Raw genomic sequence first — 15,470 nt, 5'->3', positions numbered from 1 at the left:
CAAAATGTTAAATGTAGAGTTAACATATAACTCCACAATTCCACTCCTAGGAATATACCCAAGAGAAATGAAAACATATGTCCAGTTAAAGAAAAAATTATTCTGACAGTTGTTAAAATGGTAAGGAAGATTTTATTCAGGATTATTGCAATAGGTAAGGAAGATTTTATTCAGGATTATTACAATAGGCATCAAGACAGAGATAGGACTCAAATACAAACACAGCAAAGACAACCAAGAATCTATAGCCAACAAAGAGAGAGAGGGGGGTCAATGGATAGAAAATTACTAAGAGGAGATATCAAATGTAGGGGGTTCTAGCTAAACCAACTTAATGAGATTCTTGCTAAAGGCAGGTGACATAGTTTAAATCTTTGTCCCCACCCAAATCTCATGTAATGTAATCCCCAATGCTGGAGGTGGGGCCTAGTGAGAAGTGATTGAATCATGGGGCGGAGTTCTCATGAATGGTTTAGCCCCATCCCTCCTTGGTACTGAATAATGAGTGAGTTCTCATGGGATCTGGTTGTTTAAAAGTGGGTAGTACCTACCGGTACCTCCCCCTCCTCCTGCTCCAGCAATGTGAAGTGCTAGCTTCCCCTTTGCCTTCCACCAGGATTGTAATTTTCCTGAGGCCACCCCAAAAGGTGACCAGATGCCAGCACCATGCTTCCTGTATAACTTGTGGAACCGTGAGCCAATCAAACCTCTTTTCTTTATAAATTACCCAATCTCAGGTATTTCTTTATAGCAGCGTGATAAGAGACTGATGCAGCAAATCAAGGACTCATACATCAAAGGGAAGAGATGAGGAACTTTATCAAATATCAAGGATGATCAGATACAAAAAGCAGGAGGATTCTTGCTAAACTGATTCACCAGGATTCTAGCTAAAACTGGGGTATTCAAACCTGGCAAGGATGGGGCCATGGTCAAGGCCTAGTTGAGAAGAAAGCTCAAGGATCCTGACTAAGCCTTGGTCAAAGAGAGAATCTTGGTCAGTCCACACAAAATCTTGTACATGAATATTCACAGCAGCATTATTCATAATAGCCAAAAAGTAGAAACAACCCAAATGTCTATTAACTGATAAATAGGCAAAGTGAGATTTATCCATACAATGGAAAATTATTCCACAATAAAATGTTTTTGTCCATCCTACAAAATGAGTGAACCTTGCAAACAATATGCTAAGAAAAAGAAGCCAGTCATAAAAGACCACATGTTTTATGAATCCATTTATATGAAATATGCAGAACAGGCAAACCCACTGGGACAGAAGCTAAATTAGTAATTGCCAGGGGCAGAGGGAACAATATTCCATTGTATGGATTGTATGGAGATTGGGGAATTGACTGGTAATGGGTACATGGCTTCCTTTGAGAGTAATGAAAATGTTCTAAAATTAAACAGCAGTGATGGTTGCACCAAACTGTAAATATACTAAAAACACTGAATTGTATGTTTTTAAAGGGTGAATTTTATGGTATGCAAGTTATATCTCAATAAAGCTGTTATTAAAATATTTTCAGACATTTCCAAAGGCTACATTCTAGACATACACTAATTTGCTCAATCCTCATTTTTTCCCTTTTTACTTCCCCCATGGCAGTGGAAAGATAATTATCCTTACTTCATTATGAAGAGCAAATCCACTTTCTCTAGTTTCTGCTCCCTGCGTCAGTCCCAGGTTCTCTTTCTCTATGTGGTCTGCTAACAAAATGACCATTCTGCTGGAACCTCACACTGCCTTACAACCCCAACAGTCATTAATATGCCCCAAAGAGGAAAGGTCTATAGTCAGAATTGACTTCAAAGTTTTGTGAGTTTTTTTTAACTCAATAACAAAATTTCATATTCAAATGAAATACGGCAGTTGTATTTTCAAGGCATGTATTTCCAATGAGTTTATCTCAATTTTTTTATTCAAAACAAAAAAGATAATTAACATGTAATAACTACAAGGGTGCTTAATATGCCTAATAATAATCACAACCAAAGCAACATAATAGTTAATTCCAAAAGGAACAATTATGGTGTTAAATCACTATGATTAAATCTCGATTATTTAACTCCTATCAGTATGTATGCCCATCCAGGTTATTTTGAGGACACATTAATAAAATATTAAATGTGTAAATAATGTATGTACTGAAGGTGAAAAAAATATGATATGCAAATCAAATGAAGCATGACTTTTGGATATGCCATAAGAAAAATTTAGCTGACTACATCCAATCAGCCACAAAATCCTTCTTTTCATGAAATAACAATGACTCCAGGTGTCTAATTAGGACATTTCAACACGTCCATTCACATGTTGAAAACTACAACCATCCATTAGGCTCAGCTATAGATAGCTCCCAACCTGAGCCCTAACTCTTGTTCTGTGTAGTATAAAGACTTCAGATGGTGCTGGGCCATACAGCAGAAAATCAAAAGGATACTGGGTTTAGTTAACTCAGAGAAATGAAGCTGAGGGTAGCTCATAACAGTATACAACTATATAGAAAGATCATATACAGAAGCTGCTAATCAATTACTTCCTCACCTTACTGAAGGAAGAACACCATCAAATAGATGTGAGCAATCTAGGAACAGCATTTAGGATTGTATTCTTACACAATTAGCAGAAAACCCTGCTATAGCAACTTCTAACTGATAGATGTCTCAACAACTCAAGTCCAGGAATGAACAATCCAAGGCTGATCAAGTAGCTCAATGATTTCATCAAGGACTAAGCTCCTATATCTTTACACTCCACCATCTTAGCATGCAGGTCTTTGTTACGCTTGTTACCTCGTGGTTGCAAGATGGCTACTGCATCTCCAGGCATCGTATCCAGGTTCCTGACAAGAAGGAGATGATAACTTATCCAAATAATTTAAATATGGAGCAAGATGGCCATCTTACAGTCATTCAAGTCAGAAATGCTTTGTTATTTCATTGTCCCTGCTTAAATCTATATTTATGATATAACTGATGCCAAAGACCATGACTTTAATTTTCATGGACAAATGAGAAAAGAAAAAAAAGGAGGTGGACAATATATAAATGATGTGCTTGGACACAGTTAAGATCAAATGACATCATGGCATGCTATATTGTTGGAAAAAGTAGATAAAATAGTCTCAAAATAATTAGACAAGACTTTGCTTTTGGCCAGTCTCCTGAAAATATGCACTTCCAGACAATGACAAAGAGGTATTTGGAACAGTTTTCTTATTGCTTCCAGTGTTTGGAATCTAGGTAGTCAGAAGAGCCATGCATTTAGAGCAGAACTGGCCCTCTAATTTAGGCATTTCATTAACAAATGCGTAGGTTGCTGTTCCAAAAGCATAAAAAACCAGCTTTAAAATAGAAAGAAAAGAAAAACTGGGCATATGTGCATTATTGTGTCTAGCAAAAGCTAGTTTCTTCTGCAGCTTTTTAATATAGTCTCATGGTTGCTGAAAAAAGCACTCACTGGAACTGTCAACCATAGTAATAAAAAAAAAAAAAAAAAGATCACCAACTTTAAACTCACTTCAGAACTGGCTGAGAAATTTGATGAGCTTCCATCATGCTGTCCAAAAAATATGGCATTGTGTTGTTGCTGAGTTCTTGCCCGGTTTTAAAGCATCTTTCCACTCCATGGTAAACAGACTGGTACAGGTGTCTGTGCCAAGCATTTTATCACTGTGACCAAGATACCTTGTGGAATCAAACTAACCCTGTAATCCTGCCTGGATTACTAAACAATCATATAACAATGGATAGTTATGGGAGTCTCCAAAAGTACAAAGCATAGTGGCTCCAAGTTTTTAAACCTAGAAGAAGGGCTTCCTTTTAATCCTTGATTTCAAAGAAAGTGATTCTTTGAATGCTGTACAGCTTCCTGGAGCAGCTTTTATGGTTTTTGAACACTCTGCTTTTCTATTCAAAACCCTCAAAAATGAAAAATGTCATTGTATGAAGTACTAGCCACCAGCAGTGGGAACATGACAAGTACCAGGCTTCCAGATGAACCTGAAATGGCAGATTTTTCCATCTAAGGGTCATCTACTTAATAAGCCCTAACTCATGTTCAAATCTCCCCAAGCCAATCAGACTTTTCTTTCTGTTTGAGCTACATCTTCATCTTTCCTTGAACAAATATTCTTGAGTTACGCCCTGCCATGCACTTCACTGGTGTCCACCTGCATCCACCTCATGCTTCCTCATCCCACCTCCTAATTTTTATGCCATGTAAGGAAATTACCAAAGCAGCAGGCCAGGTCTCACTAACAGCTGAACAGGCAGGCCTCCATGAAAACTGTTTCGGCACTGACTGAATGGTTAAGTTAAATATTAAAGACTGAAAGAGCCTTACACAAAGCCTGGAATGTAACAGAAGCCCACCAAGAGTCTTGCTCAGGCCTTTCCTGGGCCTTGAAGCATGTCGAGATAATGAAGGAATTCTTACACTCCTCATACCAGGACACATCTACGATTAAACAAGTTTTATTAGGGATAAAGAAACTCCCCTGACCTCCTTACCTCAGCTGGAGACAAGATAAGGGTGATCACCTTTGGTACCAGGACCCATTTAAATTAAGTAACTTTACTGAGGCTCCAGAAAATGATTGCTGGGACCCAGACCTTAGTTATAGATTAGATTGAATCAATCACTTGTGTCTTTAGATGACTGCACACTTGCATGTTGTTAAAGCAAAGTAAATATGGCCCGAGAAGGACACCATACTTCTATATTTGAGTCCTTGTGGACAAACTGCAACCTAGCTTAATAGGTAGACAAGATTGAAAACCGAACTTAGGAGTATGTCTCTGTAACAATAGCTGAGTCTTGGCCAATCCCAGTGGCCATACTTCAACCACCTATACACTGCTGAGTGTTCAAACTGTGTTCAAATAAGGCAAACGCCAAGCTGCAACCAATCCGGCTGTTCTGTACCTCACTGCCAATTTCTGTACGTCATTTCCCTTTTTCTATCTATAAATCTTCTTCCACCTCGTGGCTGTGCTGGAGTCTCTGTGAACCTGTTATGATTCTGGGAGTTGCCTGAATCATGAATCATTCATTGCTCAAGTACACTCCTTTAAATTTAATTTGGCTGAAGTTTTTCTTTTATTAACATAGATTCATCACTTAGAAGGTATATAAGCACTGGAAAAATTTGTAACTTTAAGTTGGTCTGGTGAATTATCCCTGGCCTTCTCCCTACACCTGGTTACAGAAATAAACTCTTCTTCTTTCCCAGTTCATCTGCATCTCATTATTGGACCATGAGAACAAGCAGCCCAACCCTCAATTTGGTCCGGGAATACTTAGAGGTTTTAAACATTCAGACTTTTAAAAAATTTTATATGAGGCCAGGCGCGGTGGCTCAATCCTGTAATCCCAGCACTTTGGGAGGCCGAGGCGGGTGGATCACGAGGTCAGGAGATAGAGACCATCCTGGCTAACATGGTGAAACCCCGTCTCTACTAAATAATACAAAAAAACTAGCCGGGCGAGGTGGCAGGCGCCTGTAGTCCCAGCTACTCGGGAGGCTGAGGCAGGAGAATGGCGTGAACCCGGGAGGCGGAGCTTGCAGTGAGCTGAGATCTGGCCACAGCACTCCAGCCTGGGTGACAGAGCGAGACTCCCTCTCAAAAATAAATAAATAAATAAATAAATAAATAAATAAATAAATAAAATAAAATAAAAAATAAATAATTTTATATGAATAGTATGAGGAAAATATGTCAACCTACTCAAAGCTTTCTTTAATCGTTCCTCAATTCCGAGTGGACCTGAGCTTCCAGCTGAGAGTTTTAATTCTTCTAAGGTCCCAGGAGAAGTATACAAGATCCAGCTTATAACTTTGAGCAACTTTTTAAAAACTCCTATTTCCTGAGCAAGATGGCCGAATAGGAACAGCTCCAGTCTCCAACTCCCAGCGCGAGCGACACAGAAGACCGGCGATTTCTGCATTTTCAAGTGAGGTACTGGGTTCATCTCACTGGGGAGTGCCGGACGATCGGTGCTGGTCAGCTGCTGCAGCCCGACCAGTGAGAGCTGAAGCAGGGCGAGGCATTGCCTCACCTGGGAAGCGCAAGGGGGAAGGGAATCCCTTTTCCTAGCCAGGGGAACTGAGACACACAACACCTGGAAAATCGGGTAACTCCCACCCCAATACTGCGCTTTAAGCAAACAGGCACACCAGGAGATCATATCCCACACCTGGCCGGGAGGGTCCCACACCCACGGAGCCTCCCTCATTGCTAGCACAGCAGTCTGTGATCTACCGGCAAGGCAGCAGCAAGGCTGAGGGAGGGGCGCCCGCCATTGCTAAGGCTTAAGTAGGCAAACAAAGCTGCTGGGAAGCTCGAACTGGGTGGAGCTCACAGCAGCTCAAGGAAACCTGCCTGTCTCTGTAGACTCCACCTCTGGGGACAGGGCAATAACAAACACAGCCGAAACCTCTGCAGACGCAAACGACTCTGTCTGACAGCTTTGAAGAGAGCAGTGGATCTCCCAACACGGAGGTTGAGATCTGAGAAGGGACAGACTCCCTGCTTAAGTGGGTCCCTGACCCCTGAGTAGCCTAACTGGGAGACATCCCCCACTAGGGGCAGTCTGACACCCCACACCTCACAGGGTGGAGTACACCCCTGAAAGGAAGCTTCCAAAGCAAGAATCAGACAGGTACACTCGCTGTTCAGAAATATTCTATCTTCTGCAGCCTCTGCTGCTGATACCCAGGCAAACAGGGTCCGGAGTGGACCTCAAGCAATCTCCAACAGACATACAGCTGAGGGTCCTGACTGTTAGAAGGAAAACTATCAAACAGGAAGCACACCTACACCAAAACCCCATCAGTACATCACCATCATCAAAGACCAGAGGCAGATAAAACCACAAAGATGGGGAAAAAGCAGGGCAGAAAAGCTGGAAATTCAAAAAATAAGAGCGCATCTCCCCCGGCAAAGGAGCGCAGCTCATCGCCAGCAACGGATCAAAGCTGGACGGAGAATGACTTTGATGAGATGAGAGAAGAAGGCTTCAGTCCATTAAATTTCTCAGAGCTAAAGGAGGAATTACGTACCCAGCGCAAAGAAACTAAAAATCTTGAAAAAAAAGTGGAAGAATTGATGGCTAGAGTAATTAATGCAGAGAAGGTCATAAACGAAATGAAAGAGATGAAAACCATGACACGAGAAATACGTGACAAATGCACAAGCTTCAGTAACCAACTCGATCAACTGGAAGAAAGAGTATCTGCGATTGAGGATCAAATGAATGAAATGAAGCGAGAAGAGAAACCAAAAGAAAAAGAAGAAAAAGAAATGAACAAAGCCTGCAAGAAGTATGGGATTATGTAAAAAGACCAAATCTACGTCTGATTGGGGTGCCTGAAAGTGAGGGGGAAAATGGAACCAAGTTGGAAAACACTCTTCAGGATATCATCCAGGAGAACTTCCCCAACCTAGTAGGGCAGGCCAACATTCAAATCCAGGAAATACAGAGAACGCCACAAAGATACTCCTCAAGAAGAGCAACTCCAAGCCACATAATTGCCAGATTCACCAAAGTTGAAATGAAGGAAAAAATCTTAAGGGCAGCCAGAGAGAAAGGTCGGGTTACCCACAAAGGGAAGCCCATCAGACTAACAGCAGATCTCTCGGCAGAAACTCTCCAAGCCAGAAGAGAGTGGGGGCCAATATTCAACATTCTTAAAGAAAAGAATTTTAAACCCAGAATTTCATATCCAGCCAAACTAAGTTTCATAAGTGAAGGAGAAATAAAATCCTTTACAGATAAGCAAATGCTTAGAGATTTTGTCACCACTAGGCCTGCCTTACAAGAGACCTGAAGGAAGCACTAAACATGGAAAGGAACAACCGGTACCAGCCATTGCAAAAACATGCCAAAATGTAAAGACCATCGAGGCTAGGAAGAAACTGCATCAACTAACGAGCAAAATAACCAGTTAATATCATAATGGCAGAATCAAGTTCACACATAACAATCTTAACCTTAAATGTAAATGGACTAAATGCTCCAATTAAGAGACACAGACTGGCAAACTGGATAAAGAGTCAAGACCCATCAGTCTGCTGTATTCAGGAGACCCATCTCACACGCAGAGACATACATAGGCTCAAAATAAAGGGATGGAGAAAGATTTACCAAGCAAATGGAGAACAAAAAAAAGCAGGGGTAGCAATACTAGTCTCTGATAAAACAGACTTTAAACCATCAAAGATCAAAAGAGACAAAGAAGGCCATTACATAACGGTAAAGGGATCAATTCAACAGGAAGAGCTAACTATCCTAAATATATATGCACCCAATACAGGAGCACCCAGATTCATAAAGCAAGTCCTTAGAGACTTACAAAGAGACTTAGACTCCCATAAAATAATAATGGGAGACTTCAACACTCCACTGTCAACATTAGACAGATCAACGAGACAGAAAGTTAACTAGGATATCCAGGAATTGAACTCATCTCTGCAGCAAGCAGACCTAATAGACATCTATAGAACTCTCCACCCCAAATCAACAGAATGTACATTCTTCTCAGCACCACATCGTACTTACTCCAAAATCGACCACGTAATTGGAAGTAAAGCACTCCTCAGCAAATGTACAAGAACAGAAATTATAACAAACTGTCTCTCAGACCACAGTGCAATCAAACTAGAACTCAGGACTAAGAAACTCAATCAAAACCGCTCAACTACATGGAAACTGAACAACCTGCTCCTGAATGACTACGGGGTACATAACGAAATGAAGGCAGAAATAAAGATGTTCTTTGAAACCAATGAGAACAAAGATACAACATACCAGAATCTCTGGGACACTTTTAAAGCAGTGTGTAGAGGGAAATTTATAGCACTAAATGCCCACAAGAGAAAGCAGGAAAGATCTAAAATTGACACTCTAACATCGCAATTAAAAGAACTAGAGAAGCAAGAGCAAACACATTCGAAAGCTAGCAGAAGGCAAGAAATAACTAAGATGAGAGCAGAACTGAAGGAGATAGAGTCACAAAAAACTCTCCAAAAAATCAATGAATCCAGGAGTTGGTTTTTTGAAAAGATCAACAAAATTGACAGACCACTAGCAAGACTAATAAAGAAGAAAAGAGAGAAGAATCAAATCGACGCAATTAAAAATAATAAAGGGGATATCACCACCGACCCCACAGAAATACAAAGTACCATCAGAGAATACTATAAACACCTCTACGCAAATAAACTGGAAAATCTAGAAGAAATGGATAATTTCCTGGACACTTACACTCTTCCAAGACTAAACCAGGAAGAAGTTGAATCCCTGAATAGACCAATAGCAGGCTCTGAAATTGAGGCAATAATTAATAGCCTACCAACCAAAAAAAGTCCAGGACCAGATGGATTCACAGCTGAATTCTACCAGAGGTATAAGGAGGAGTTGGTACCATTCCTTCTGAAACTATTCCAATCAATAGAAAAAGAGGGAATCCTCCCTAACTCACTTTATGAGGCCAACATCATCCTGATACCAAAGCCTGGCAGAGACACAACAAAAAAAGAGAATTTTAGACCAATATCCCTGATGAACATCGATGCAAAAATCCTCAATAAAATACTGGCAAACCGGATTCAGCAACACATCAAAAAGCTTATCCACCATGATCAAGTGGGCTTCATCCCTGGGATGCAAGGCTGGTTCAACATTTGCAAATCAATAAACATAATCCAGCATATAAACAGAACCAAAGACAAGAACCACATGATTATCTCAATAGATGCAGAAAAGGCTTTTGACAAAATTCAACAGCCCTTCATGCTAAAAACGCTCAATAAATTCGGTATTGATGGAACGTACCTCAAAATAATAAGAGCTATTTATGACAAACCCACAGCCAATATCATACTGAATGGGCAAAAACTGGAAAAATTCCCTTTGAAAACTGGCACAAGACAGGGATGCCCTCTCTCACCACTCCTATTCAACATAGTGTTGGAAGTTCTGGCTAGGGCAATTAGGCAACAGAAAGAAATCAAGGGTATTCAGTTAGGAAAAGAAGAAGTCAAATTGTCCCTGTTTGCAGATGACATGATTGTATATTTAGAAAACCCCATTGTCTCAGCCCAAAATCTCCTTAAGCTGATAAGCAACTTCAGCAAAGTCTCAGGATACAAAATTAATGTGCAAAAATCACAAGCATTCTTATACACCAGTAACAGACAAACAGAGAGCCAAATCATGAATGAACTTCCATTCACAATTGCTTCAAAGAGAATAAAATACCTAGGAATCCAACTTACAAGGGATGTAAAGGACCTCTTCAAGGAGAACTACAAACCACTGCTCAGTGAAATAAAAGAGGACACAAACAAATGGAAGAACATACCATGCTCATGGATAGGAAGAATCAATATCGTGAAAATGGCCATACTGCCCAAGGTAATTTATAGATTCAATGCCATCCCCATCAAGCTACCAATGAGTTTCTTCACAGAATTGGAAAAAACTGCTTTAAAGTTCATATGGAACCAAAAAAGAGCCCACATCTCCAAGATAATCCTAAGTCAAAAGGACAAAGCTGGAGACATCACGCTACCTGACTTCAAACTATACTACAAGGCTACAGTAACGAAAACAGCATGGTACTGGTACCAAAACAGAGATATAGACCAATGGAACAGAACAGAGTCCGCAGAAATAATACCACACATCTACAGCCATCTGATCTTTGACAAACCTGAGAGAAACAAGAAATGGGGAAAGGATTCCCTATTTAATAAATGGTGCTGGGAAAATTGGCTAGCCATAAGTAGAAAGCTGAAACTGGATCCTTTCCTTACTCCTTATATGAAAATTAATTCAAGATGGATTAGAGACTTAAATGTTAGACCTAATACCATAAAAATCCTAGAGGAAAACCTAGGTAGTACCATTCAGGACATAGGCATGGGCAAAGACTTCATGTCTAAAACACCAAAAGCAACGGCAGCAAAAGCCAAAATTGACAAATGGGATCTCATTAAACTAAAGAGCTTCTGCACAGCAAAAGAAACTACCATCAGAGTGAACAGGCAACCTACAGAATGGGAGAAAATTTTTGCAATCTACTCATCTGACAAAGGGCTAATATCCAGAACCTACAAAGAACTCAAACAAATTTACAAGAAAAAAACAAACAACCCCATCAAAAAGTGGGCAAAGGATATGAACAGACATTTCTCAAAAGAAGACATTCATACAGCCAACAGACACATGAAAAAATGCTCATCATCACTGGCCATCAGAGAAATCAAAACCACAATGACATACCATCTCACACCAGTTAGAATGGCAATCATTAAAAAGTCAGGAAACAACAGGTGCTGGAGAGGATGTGGAGAAATAGGAACACTTTTACACTGTTGGTGGGATTGTAAACTAGTTCAACCATTATGGAAAACAGTATGGCGATTCCTCAAGGATCTAGAACTAGATGTACCATATGACCCAGCCATCCCATTACTGGGTATATACCCAAAGGATTATAAATTATGCTGCTACAAAGACACATGCACACGTATGTTTATTGCAGCACTATTCACAATAGCAAAGACTTGGAATCAACCCAAATGTCCATCAGTGACAGATTGGATTAAGAAAATGTGGCACATATACACCATGGAATACTATGCAGCCATCAAAAAGGATGAGTTTGTGTCCTTTGTAGGAACATGGATTCAGCTGGAAACCATCATTCTTAGCAAACTATCACAAGAACAGAAAACCAAACACCGCATGTTCTCACTCATAGGTGGGAACTGAACAATGAGATCACTTGGACTCAGGAAGGGGAACATCACACACCGGGGGCCTATCATGGGGAGGGGGGCGGGGGGGGGGATTGCATTGGGAGTTATACCTGATGTAAATGACGAGTTAATGGGTGCAGCACACCAACATGGCACAAGTATACATATGTAACAAACCTGCACATTATGCACATGTACCCTACAACTTAAAGTATAATAATAATAAATAAATTTAAAAAAAAAAACTCCTATTTCCTTTATTATTATTTTTTTTCCTGAATTTTTCAGACCAAAATTGACCTAAATCTTTTCTTTCTTCTCATCCTCAATTTCCCACCCACACTCTCTAAGAGGCCCCAAATATTTACTTGTTTTCTCCCTGCTCCTTCTGCCCTCTCTCTTTTCTCATCTGGACCAATCAGCCCTCTCCAATGTAAACCCTCCATTTTAGCATCTCCTTCTACCTCACCCAGCTGACTAATCCTATCCGTAAAAGGAAGGCAAAGTTGTCTCCAAATTTTACCTTAGGATATTGGCGGGGGAGGGGTAGGGGGGATTACATTTATATCCAAATTTATTTAAGTCTTCGTTTACACGTGGCTTAGTAATACCATCTAACCTTCAAGTGATCCAAATGTGTCTTTTGCATATGAAGACCACCTCTCTTTATTCACCAGCCAGTATAGCTAAAGTCATATTTATTGCCAATTTCATCCTCAACACCCTCAGGCACTGAAAGAGCAGGATCTGGAGACAGGGTGGTCATTTAGACTATAACCTGATTTTTTTGTTATAAAAACTCAAAATGTAAAATATCTTGAGGATAACTCAAAAATCTTCAAGACTGCATAGCAGTGTAAGAAACTCAGGTGCCCGCCTCCTACTGGAAACATTTTCCACTCCAGCTTAGAGTGATTTCCCACCTCTTTGCTTACACTTTACTCTTTTAACCATAAATTGCTTGTAGTTGTTAATGACTTTCTCTCTCCCCAGCTAAATCTAAATATGTAGATTTTTGAGCTCAGAAAGCATTTCTTTCTCTCTTTCTCTCTCTTGCCCTTTGTATCTCTCTATAATGGCCCCGGAGCTTGGAGTCAACAACAATTACAAATTGACAATAATAAGTCAGAAGAGAAACAGAAGAAATGCGTCAGGAGATTTTGGGGTTTTCTGATAACAGAGCAGGAGGAGAGGAATGAGGCAGGTGTCCTGGTAGCTAGTTGGACTCAATGGGTAGACAGCACTGCAGCAGGCAGCTGGGGGAACCCTCCTCATCATCCTGCCTGTGGCTCCTCTAAGCTTCCGATTTCCTTAACAACGAATCTGACTGAGAGGAAAATGCCAAGCCATAACCCAACATGACAATTTAACTCTACATAGAATTTTCTTTTTGTTTTTTTTTTTTTTCCTGTCTCACCAAGAATTGTCATTAAGAAATACACAAGAAAACATATCTTCTCTCGTACTTCTTGCCCCATCTTCAAAGCAGAGGAACCATTTCTGGTGCAGAAAAGCCTCTGATGCTGCTTTTATGAAGGAACATAATGCTAGTTTGGAGATCACACAATTGTAGACCTCTTTCCTCCGGCTGGGAAATATACTGAAGAACAGAAGATACAGTACATTCCAGACAAGGTCCGAGTCCTTTATCCATCCAGAAACTCTCGCAGCTTGACTCCCTGTCCTGTATTGTGAAGGGTCACAGAAACTTTCTGCATTAATTATGTATGAGGAACCCTGGAGAGGGATTGAGCCAATAGCCAGATGCAGAAACACTGTCCCAGACCCCTCCCCTAGCAGGAGCAGAGACCCTGAGGGAGACACTTAAGACTGTCCTCAATTTCAGTGCAGCCACACACAGCAGGGAATGTGAATAAGGGAGGGGGAAGATCAAAGTGCAGGAGATGAACCAGGGAAGAAGCCGAGAAAAATAGAGAGGGGGATAAAAGAGATAGGAGGGCAAAGGAGTGTGAGGGAGAAGAGAAGCAGGAGGGAGACAGGCGGGGACAGAAAGAGACAGGGACTCGGTCAGTAATGAGGTGGTTCGTCCCTGTTTCATTTCTTCTCCTTGATAGTTAAACGTTTTCCTTCGGAGCGTGCGTCTTCCCCACTGAAGTGGGTGGGGTGGCACTGGGGGTGAGCAGGCTGCGGCGGTACTGCTGCCCCCGGGGCTCTGGGTTCTGGTCCTCAGCGGACCCTCACTGTGTCCTAGGCTGACTTCTCTGAAGTCCGGGCACTTTAAAGTATCCACTCCAGTCAGCTCAGCTATTTCAACTAAATCCATTTCCATCAAATTATCACTTCTAGCAGTGATAGAAAAATTAATGATTTCTTGAAGGGACTATTGTATTTAAATATTTCAAGCCTGTTGGTGTGATATGTGTCAACAAGAGAGAAACATATTGACTAGGAGCTGCAGCTAATGATGGCTTTTATAAATATCCTGTCAGATAAATAATGGCTCTCAATGGATCCAATATGATGTACAGTTCTAAAGCAAGCAGGGTTTTGCCAAGAGGCTCAAAGGAAACTGCCATCACAATAGCATGGGCTGAATAATGGGATTTTCAGTTACCTTTCTGACCACAGAAAGGAGCAATGGAGAGGGTGACTCAGCAGGCATCAAGGAGAAAGTGGATTGATTCATCAGATTCCACAAAGGGCCCAAAAAAACCCTAGCTGAGAGCCTCCAGAATACCAAAGAACATTTGCATTTGAATCCATTTGACAAATGAGCAGCCAACTTGAAGCACCAGAGGGTTGCTCTTGCTGGGACAAGCAGACAGCTCCTCTTGGCTGGCAAGAGCTGTGGGTCATGCAGGAAAAGGCCTGGGGTCTGGGTAGCTCCAATAGGACTGACGCTGTTGTGACTGGGCAGTGAACATGGTCCAACCAGCCACTTAATGTCCCACTATCCCTCTTTCCTCTTCTCCTTTCCGTCACTTGGCTTTTTGTCCATTTTGCTTCGTATCAGAAAACAAATCTAATTGGGGAAACATGAACAAATTGTCATTTTGCTTCCTGTTAAGAGTTCCAACAACTATTAGGTAAGGACTGGGTGGGTGGAAGGAAGAAAATTGCTGGATGGAGAGAAGATGCTGTTATTGTTGTGGATGTCAGTGATCCATAGATGGTTGGGAACTGACCTAGTACTCTACTCTGTCATGCCCGTTATGCATCTTCAAAAGGTATTTAAGGATGAGAAGTTAGAAGACTTTAAAATTCCAAACAAACACTCACTTATCCAGGATTCTTCTGACCTACTCTGGGTTTTCGTTTTGTCTTCTCTTTAAAGCAATTGAGAATCTCTGCTTTCTAACAGATAAATAGAGTTGAAAGAATAATTAAAACTTGAAGCAGAAAATACCCTACCATGTTTCATATGAGGATATGGCAGAAAAGGAACCATGCAAATCAACAAAAATTCAAAAGACCTTATCTCAACTGGAATGTTTTTGGTAACAAGTTAAAACACCTTTTAAAAAGTGAAAGTTCAAAGTGTTAGTGTACCGCCACTATAGTAAGTTTCCTCATGTAAATTAGATATCTCCAAGTTCCTGCTAACGTTCTATGTAGGCTTTTAGTGATGGGGAAGAGAAACCAACTTCATGCACATTTCCTAGATGTGCTTTTGGCTGAACCAAGAGAAACACTTTTTCCACCTCCCCAAACATTGTAACCTTTAGTTTATAAAA

Source organism: Macaca thibetana, chromosome 5 (genome assembly GCF_024542745.1).
Source record: "Macaca thibetana thibetana isolate TM-01 chromosome 5, ASM2454274v1, whole genome shotgun sequence".
In the NCBI taxonomy this organism is placed as follows: Eukaryota; Metazoa; Chordata; class Mammalia; order Primates; family Cercopithecidae; genus Macaca; species Macaca thibetana.
The sequence above is the reverse complement of the archived record's forward strand: the minus strand, read 5'-3'. Positions refer to the sequence as shown.